Below are 9736 nucleotides of genomic sequence, written 5' to 3' on the forward strand. Positions count from 1 at the left end.
CGGGCCCCTCCCCAGTCGGCGGCAGGGCAGAGGCCGCCTGGCCCCAGAGACGCTGGTCTAGATTTCCCCAGAAACCAGGTTGGCAGTAGACGGCTTCAAGCCTGCTAGTCTCCACACTGAATCCCCTCTGTCCGTTACTCGAGTCACAGGACGTCATGGTTTGCTAGGCAGCACCTCACGCTGTAGCTGGAGTTGGGAGGCTCCTAGGAGCCTCCCCACCACCTTGATAAGCCAATGAATACTGGGCTGAAGGAATTTGTCTAGTGGCAGTTTTTAAAAATCGCCCCAAAGTCTGTGCTGATGCTGATAAAGGGCTACTGTATCTTTAAAAACAAGAAGTTGAACCCAAGCTGTGAAGAGTCAGCGTGCTCCGTGGCTCCGTGCAGAGCCTGGTGCTGTAGTATTGTGCTGGGACTTTCTTGACTCGGCAGGTCGTGTCCTGCGGGAGCTCAGCCGACCAGTGTAACAGCAGTGACTGAATCTGTCCTTATTCCTGGATCTCCACATTGGACCACGGTGCGTGCCCAGCCCACCCCTCCCTGCTCGGCGTGGGGAGGGCCTACACTCAATCCTAGAGCGTAAGAGTCAGACGTTTTCAGCAGGTTGCTATGATTCCCTCCCTCATTGGTGCCAGTTCTCCATTGGATCGTTTTCTCTTTTTCCTCTCTCCCCTCCTTGCCTCGTTAACACACCCGTTCTAAAATTCTGGTGCACTTGTTCAGTTCTTTGAAATGAGATTGTGGTGCTTAATTTTGGTGACAGTGTTGAGAGAGGTTGGTCCTGACAGGTGGAAGCGGCGTCCCTGCCGCGGGGCCGAGGCCGGCCGCACGGCGAGTTTGCTTCTCCTGTGGCGTTAGAAGTGAATCTGAGCTACTCGTGTGGACGTGTGTGGTGAGTGAGGGGACTTCGTCAGGACACAGAGGGGGTGTGGCCACGCAGCGAGTGACAGCCGAGCCCTGAGACAAACGTCAGATACTTAGGAAGCAGCTTGGTTCAGACGTGGGTCTTCGTAAGCTGAGTTTAACAATCAGATAGCAGTGCTGACGGCAAGCTCCTGAGCGCCCAGGTGCCTTGTGTAAGAGCTGGGAACCCACCCGCCGGGAGAGTACTGTAACCCTTGTGGAAGCACTGGCAGAGAGTCGCTGTGAGATGTTTTGAGCATTTATGTTGGTCTGGTTTTAACTGTAAATAGTGAAAGATTTTTTTAAGCACTTTTGCCTAGATTTAAACAGCAACTTGAAAAAAATAAAAAAGTACGTTTTAACATGTAATTGTGGGAGAAATTGTAAATAGTAGCTGAATATTTAACGTGCTTTGTCTCTCCTCCACTTTTACCATATTCTGTAAAATTGCATTTATTTTACAGGACAAAAATGAAATATTATTGCTTTTTGAAATAAATACTCAAGAGCTTATCAGGATTTAGAATTATTCAGAACTCAGATTTATAGGAAAACCTCTGACCTTCCGTTTGACAAGCTAAAGGAAGCAGAGTCTTTAACGAGCATGCTGATTTTCTAGTTTTGAGGAAAAGTTGGGTCCTTTAAATGCTATTTTGCTGATGGCATCAGTACTTTTATGCAGGTCTCATTTGACTCCGTGCTTAGGTAGATGCGGGGGTGCCTTGAAAACTTCATTTTAAATGATCTTAAGCGAGAAATACGATATTTTAGGAAACATTTGGAGAATGTGACCGTCTGTATGGCCCGTGGAAGCCCCAGGTTGGCTGTTGGTTTGGAAGGTCCTGAGTGTAACCCAGGTGATTCTGATACTTGGCATGTGTGGATCTCTGATGTATGTTAAATATGCTCTTCCCCTCGTCACCCTCTGGTAGCAAAGCCATTAGATGAAAGGAGAAATCGATACAAGCTAAAAGCATGTGACGTCTGTCCCCCAGCCCTGGGGCAGCCCGTGGTCACGCACCTCGAGGCGAGGCAGGGGCAGTCTGTGCGGGGTGCTCCCCTCCCCCCAGCAGTGGTTTAAGAGCTAGGTGGTGCTGTTGCTGCGCTCAAGCCCATGCTGATTTTTACACACTACACGTATAACCTACCTCAAATCTCAGTCATTGAAATTAGCATGCTTTAGACAATATATTTAAAAAGTAACTATGCACAGCTCTCTATCCCCCCCTTGCTGCTGAAGGCTTCTTAGAAAGATCAAATTTTTATTTTTTACTGGCACTATCATTTTTTTTAAGTCCTAAAGGTGATTGACAAACATTTTAATCATGAGAAGAAAAATAAAGCCATTGCAACTAAAGAACCTAACAGCATGACCAAGTTTTCAGAATAATATTGTAATAATGGAAAAGGAATGGAGTCTCGCCGTCGCCCCAGCGCGCCCGGTCCGCGGACACGGTCCACGTGCGGTGCAGATGTTCGTTTGGTTCCTTTTTAGCGTTTCGCTTTCTCTTCCTGTTGCGTGCAAGGGAAGTACTTGCGGGTTGTGTGCTAAGAGATTTTTTTTTTTTAAATAAAAATCACTTTGCAGCAGGTTCTCACAAAATAACTGGTGCTAGCTCAAGAAACCATCATCTTCCCATCGGGAAGCTTGACTAAAGGTGTCGCGTGGATTCGGGGGTTTGTGTCGGGTCTGGTTTTTAGCAGGGCCTGGGTTCCCCACACCCCAGCTTCCTGGGTGCTGCTTTGCCTTCTCACTGAGCGGACGATGGTGTGCATGGAAAGGGATCCTGCCTGCCCCCTCTGGTCCTTCCTCCTGCCGCTTTGGAATGGTAGTTTCAGAGCAAGGGATTTTTAAAATGCTAAAGCCAGGGAAGAAGAGGCGGAGTTTAGTCCTTTGTATCAGCAACAGCAGATGTGTGAGGACGGTTGAGGACGAGTTGATGGTGACCTGGTTTTCCCTGAGAACTCCAGCCAGATTTTCTTCTAGAAGTTTAACCACCACGAGATCTCAGGCCAAGGCAGAGCTGGTGGAAAACTCTGATATATCCCTGATGTGCCTCGACCAATATCTCTTTCCTTTTGTTACTGAAGTATGTTTTATGGACTAGGAAGCATTTTTATGAATTGAAATAGTCTAAATAAAATGGTGCTACGGTGTTTTAATGTGACTGTCCCTGATCCTGTCTTGCTGAGGTGCTAATCAACGTTCTGAAACCACAACCAACCAAAAACAAGGTGGGCTCCGTCTCTCTCGGCTTTTATTTTCCCCCTCCTCGTTTGGTGCTGTCTCCTTAGACCTCTGTTTACCATGCTATAATCTGCTCTGAGCAGGTTGTTTTTGTTTCGTTTTACTGTTCTTCCCTCAGTGGCCAAAGAAAGGCAGGTGGAGAAGGCAGCTCCCTCCTGGCTCAGGGGGCGGGGGCCTGTCTGGCTTGGCAGGTGCTTTGGTTTCATGCAGGTGCTTTGGTGTCACGCCTGTCTGCTCAGGCCCAGTGAGAAGAAACAGGGCAGGGCTTGGAGTGATGTCTTCGATGGAGGGGAGTCGGATACTCCTGCCTCTTCTAGCACAGCAGGCATCCTCAGAGCTAGGGCCGCACATCTCCCCCCGTGGCCCAGGGTGCTAAGCAGACGTCTCTGGGAATCTCAAAGGTGCACCAGAGGAGCGCCAGAGGGGCAGCTTCCTCACCTGGCACTGGCCAGCTCTGGTAGACGAGGGGCTCTTTCCCTTGCCAGTCTTGGCCCCAGGGTGGCTTCTGCTCACGGGTAACCCTCGGGTTCAGACGAAAGGCAGGCGCTTTCTTTGGCCCTCAATGCCGCAGGGGCTGCTTTTTAGTTGGTGCTAAATTTCTCCTTGGGTCCACGGACACTGATGTTTTAGAACTCAACAGGAAGCTCCATTCTGCATCATCCACTGTCACAATAAATTTTTTTTAAATACCTCAAAATCAGGACATGGTGACAACTTCAGTAGATCCCATGAGGGTCCAAGACCTTCCGGCTGTCCACTCGATGACATCCTAGACCTGGAAAAATCTGGGGTCATTTGGGTTTTTATTCTTCAGCGGTTAACATGGCCGAATGCCTAAAGGAAGGAGCATGGTTGACCTAATTTGTGCTTTTGAAGAAAATGTGAATTCCCTATGCCCATCTCATCGAGCTTTCTCAGTCATCGTTGCTGTCATTTGAAATGACTCCCCCAAAACCTAGTTTTATTAGCCGGCCACCTCTGCTGTAGAATGTGGCCAACTTCATCACACCCTGGACCAAAATCACATTTTTGAGGTGCATACCCCAGCATAGGTTATACAGTCCACGCCCACACGTGCATAGTTTCTCCCGCGACAAGCGCAGGCCCGTCTGCGCCCAGCCCTTCCTCCGCTGAGCCGCCGGCAAGAGCAGAGCAATAGGCTTCTCCCCTGAGCAGAGACTGCGGCACAGTAACGCCGGGTCCGTGGTTGGTCTTTGCCTAAGAACCAGTGAGCTGTCTGGCCTGCTTCCTCATCTGCTTCTCTTCCGATATCAGGGATGCTGTTGTAGTGGTATTGTCCGTGCGCCCCTCGTTTTGACTTCCCACATTCAGGGGGAACTCGTCACTCCTCACTTGGGGACTTAAGATACTGATTGGCTCATTTGAACATTCCAGACTTCCTTGGTTCTGATACCTTTTTTTATTTTGTTTTCTTTTGAGGGGAAAAAAAAGGGGGAGAAAAGCAGGAGCGATTGTCATTTCTTTTTCATGTATTTAATTAAAGAAATAGGGCAGGTTGTCTCCTGGCATATTGATACGTTAGACTTAGTCAAGAACCTTTGTAGCTTTCTGATGTGTTTTATTTCTTATCTCTTTGAATTCCTGTTTGGTTACTTGGCTTCCAGTGGAGGTGAACTTAACAACCATACTTGAATATTCCGTCTTGACTTTGTGAACTGTGGCTACTTGAAATGAAGTTTATCTGGGGTTGATGGATGAATGGTAGATTTTTGCAATGTCTCAAGGCAATAGGATGTGTATTATTAAACTGTAGATATTCTTAGTACAGTAAATTTATGCCGATAATTTTATTTTGTATAATTTTTACCTTTTTGTTAATATTTTGTTCCTTCCACTTCATTGGTTTGCCTCCTGAGCTACCCCTCCTTACCCTCCCTGTTCCCCCAGTGTTTCGGTAAATTTAATTTAGGGTGCCTAGAAATTGCAAGTATGTATCCTTTTTTTTTGATTTGTATTTTATTATAATTTCCACAAACAACTGGGTTTGTGACTGTATTACTCCTGGTATCTTTAAAATATTGTGGGTGTTTTAATAAATTTTATATTTATTTTTTGCACTCAAATTCAGTGTGAGTCTTTTTTTTTTTTTTTTTCCTCCTTGAACCTGAACTTGGTTTTGACTTAAGGGCCCCGAGAACACTCTTCCAGCATGTGTTGCAGAAGAATCAAGCAATCCCTTACCGGTAGCAGCACCAGCGCCTGACCCTCCTCGCTCTGCCACCTGGATGAAGCCGCGCTCGGCGACCGCGTGCTGTCGACGTGGGGGCGAAGGGGAGAGGCAGAGATGGCCTCTCCCTCATCTGTTTCTCCTTTGTTTTTCTTTCCTTTTTTGTCCCCGTTTCTCATTCGACACTAAATTTTTACCTTCCGGTGGTCCATTTGCTAAGGATGCCCACGCTCCTGTTCCTCAGGTCTGTCTGACCGGCTGGGTTGAGGTGGACCGTGGCTTTGCTCCAAGCGGGGTTGAGAAGGCAGCGCCTCCGCCCTTGGCTCCTATCAGAAGTGGGTGCAGCTCCCACCATGGTGCAGAGGAGGGTTGGGGGTCTTTAAACCCTGGAAAAGGACCTAGTCCAGGTCCATCCCAGAGTGTAGGAAACTGAGGGTCCATGGTCATTATTTTTTTTTAAAGTACTAGGGAAGGAACCCGGGAACATTCTACATCTGAGCTACACCCCCAGACCTAATTTTTTATTCTGAAACAGGTTCTCACTGAGTTACAAAAGTTTTCACTAAGTACTAGCTGAGGCTGTCCTCGAATTGTGATCCTCCTGTCTCAACCTCCTAATGCTGGGATTACAAGCGTGTGCCACCCTGCCTGGCTAAGTTCAGCCATTTTAAACAGACTCTTCAGCTCCTCCTGCCTGTTTTGAATTTTCACTTTGTCAACAGTATTCATTGTCCCTGCCCAGCTGCACAGCTCAGATATGACACAACTCAGTGTCCTATCCTGACACCCACCCAACAATAACCATATCAGAAATTCTGCTTCAGCCAGGCTTGGTGATGCATGCCCATAATCTCAGTAGTTAGGAGGTTGAGACAGGAGGATCACAGGTTCGAGACCAGCCTCAGCAACTTGGCGAGGCTCTCAGCATCTTAGTAAGACTTTTTTCCAAATAAAATAAGATAGAGAAAAGCTGTATCTTGGAGATAGAATGCCCCCGAGTTCAATCTTCAGTACCAAAATGAAACAAAACAAAAAAGGTTCTACTACTCGTGTCCTCTGGAACCCTGAAGAGCTGCTGGTCACCTTCATGCCTCCCACCTACTCTGCAGGTAACAGGCAGTCATCATCCTGGGGGAGCAATGAGGCCCTGGAAATATGATCAACCTACATAACCCAGGGCCCGGACCTGGGGGAGCCACAGGACACCATGCAAGAATGAAGGCACAGCTTTGCCAAGTCCAGCCCCGGCAGCCCCAGCCACTGCCACCTCCAGAGGGCTTGGCAGGGGCCCCCTTCCTCTCCTCCCAGCCGCCTCCTGTGTTCCCAGCCTCTACACACATGCTGATCCCTGCCCTGGGAGGACATACTATACCCATAACTCCCTTTCTCCTCATCTCAGACTCAGGTCTGTGCGGACCCGATACTGCTGTCCAGCTGGCCCACACCTTTCCCACACCGTCCTGTCACCACCACACGCCCACTGATGGGGACAACCTCCTGCTTCACTTAGACATCCCTCAGGCGCCTGTGCCCTTCTCCAGAAGGAGCTGTCTCCCAGGCCTGGAGCCTGCAGTCTGTGTCCTTCATCCACCCAACACACCACACACTCACGCGCGCATACACACACACAACCAGAAACCCTCCTGGGCTCTGTGGACAGTAACGTGCACGTGCACGCGCGCACACACACACACACACAAAAAAAAAAAAAAAACTTCCTGGGCTCTGTGGACAGGAACACAAGACCCCAAAGTCTTCCCCTTCGTGGCCTGCTCTGTGCCACAAGAGAATCAACTCCATCTTAACAGCTGTGCTATGAACCCCTCCAAGGCCTTGTCCAGCCACAGGCTTACTCCGTAACCAATGCCAATGATTCTCCAAACCATGCCCAGCCCTGGCCTCGCTCATGAGTTTGTGCTGCTGGCTGGCTCTAGGGGGCTGTTTGGCAGAGCCAAAGTCTTAAGTGCAAAGCAGCCGTAACCGAGCTCTCAGCTCCCTGCCACGTTGCCCATTTTGTCCTGGTTATATCCTGACACCCACCAAGTCTAGATTCTACCTCTCAGCACCCTCAAACCTGCCACTCCTTGCCCTTACTAGCTGCCCACATTCTAGTTATACAGGCTGTACTGACAACTCCAGGAGAAAACACCTTTACAGACAACCGTGTGATCCTCCGTCACTCGCAGCCTCCTGCCCCTGGGTGGGGCCGCGCCGCAGAAGGACCGCACCAGAGCCCTTCAAATCTGGGGGCCCCGGAAAGCAACTTCTCATACTTTGGTTTAAAGGTGAGATCCTTCAGACAGGTTAAATTACTTGCTCAGTACTAGCCAGGCAGTAGCAGAGCCCAGGCGCAACTGGGTACATCTGATGCCGAAGTCTGTGCCCTGTCCAAATATACCCATTTCTAGCCAGGCGTGGTGGTACACACTTGTAATCCCAGTATTCGGGAGGCTGGGACCTGAGGATCGCAGTTCATGGACAGCCTCAGCTACTTAGGCCCTCTACAGCTTTAGTGAGACCCTGAGAAGATGGAAAGTCCTTGAGAGCATTATGTTAAGTGAGATCAGCCAAGCACAGAAGGAGAAGGTACATATGTTTCCTCTAATATGCCCAAACTAGGAAACACAGAGGATACCAGTGGGACTCCAGATAATGGAGGGGAAATACCAGCAAAGCTTGAATGGTAAGATAGGAGAGGAGGAAGGCTGATCTTGATTAATGAGGGTCTACATCTGAATATGTATAAAATTATGAATATGACATGGTTAACCTGGACAACCATTGGTGGGAGGGGGGAAGGGAAAACGGGGGCGGGGGGGAGAGGGCACCAAATATAGTTTAAATGTATACTATTTGTGTTCAATAAAAAAATTTGTTTAAAAAAATACAAATACAAAATTGGGTAGGGGGTATATAGGTCAAATGTCCCTAGGCTCCATCCCCAAATCCACACACACAAAAAATATATCCATTTCTTCTCCATCCTGAGACCCATGTACCCAAAGGACACATATTGTTCTAGCCAGTGGGAGTCTGCCCACAAGCAGAGCATAGGGCCCATAGGTCTGTGAGCACAGGAGGCACCGTTTGCAACAGGGTGGCTCTACAGGCAGCCCTGTGCTCTTCAGGACATCTTCAACAGGTATCAACATCTGAAGAGCTTAGATTCTAGCCCCCATTTCTGAAGACTCAGATTCTAGCCCCCATTCCATCTCCACACCGAGCTCACCAAGGTCAGTCTCTCCCTGCAAACAACCTTCCTGAAACCAGACTGAACAATACTCTCTCCCTGGAATTCTGCTCAATACCCCCTCCCCATTTGATACTGCTCTCAGGATAAGGTAAACATCTGAACTTTGTCCCAGGGCCTTTCAGGATCCTGCCCTAGCTTGCATCTCTAGAACTCTATAGGCTACGAGGTATCTTTCTGGAATTTACATGTTGGTGCCTCTCTCCAAGTGGCCTTTCAAAGATAAAGGGCTTCCAGGCTATCAGTAGGGCCAGAAGTACCACCCAAAAGTCACTCCGCCCTAACTCCACTAAAACAGTTCTTTAGGGCTGGTGACCCTTCTGTCATCCTGAAAACCCTTCAGATTTGAGAGGCCACTTCAGCTTAGCGAGGCCCTGTTTGGAAAAGGGCTGGAGGTGTATCTCGGAGGGAGAATACCCTCAGATCAGGAAACGGCTATAGAACATTAAAGAATACATGATAAGACTGAAAACGTGGCTCATTAATAGAGCCCTTGCCTAGCATGTGTGAGGGCCTGGGTTCAATCCCCAGGACTACCACACGCGCGAGCGTGCACACACACACGCACACGCACACAGAGTTTAAAGAGAGTATATAATGAGCGGGGCATGGTAGCACAAGCTTGTAATCCCAGTACTTTTGAGGCTGAGACAGGAGGATCCAGGTTCACAGTCAGCCACAGCTACTTAATGAGACCCTCTGCAACTTAGTGAGACCTTGTTTCAAAACAAAAAATAAAGCCAGGCGTGGTGGCGCACGCTTGTAATCCCCGCGCTTGGGAGGCAGAGACAGGAGGATCGCGCAGGTTTGAAGCCAGCTGCACGCACTGGCTTAGGAGACCCTGTTTCCAAATAAAAATGTAAAAATAGGTCTGGGAGTGTAGCCCGGAGGTAGAAGGGCTTCCAAGAACCCCAGTACCACCAAAATAAATAAATAAATAAATAAATAAATAAATAAATAAATAAATAAAATAAAAATAAAACATCGGGCTGGGGGTGTAGCTCAAAGGTAGAATTGAACCCCTGGGTTTAATCTCCATCATCCCTTCAAAAAATAAAAAATAAAAGAATATATAATGAAATGCAAGCAGCCATTACAAAACAGCAATATAAGAACAGCACTGCTTGATCAGGTTCCTGCCAGCCTCA

The sequence above is a fragment of the Muscardinus avellanarius genome (assembly GCF_963383645.1).
Source record: "Muscardinus avellanarius genome assembly, chromosome: 15".
Taxonomy (NCBI): Eukaryota; Metazoa; Chordata; class Mammalia; order Rodentia; family Gliridae; genus Muscardinus; species Muscardinus avellanarius.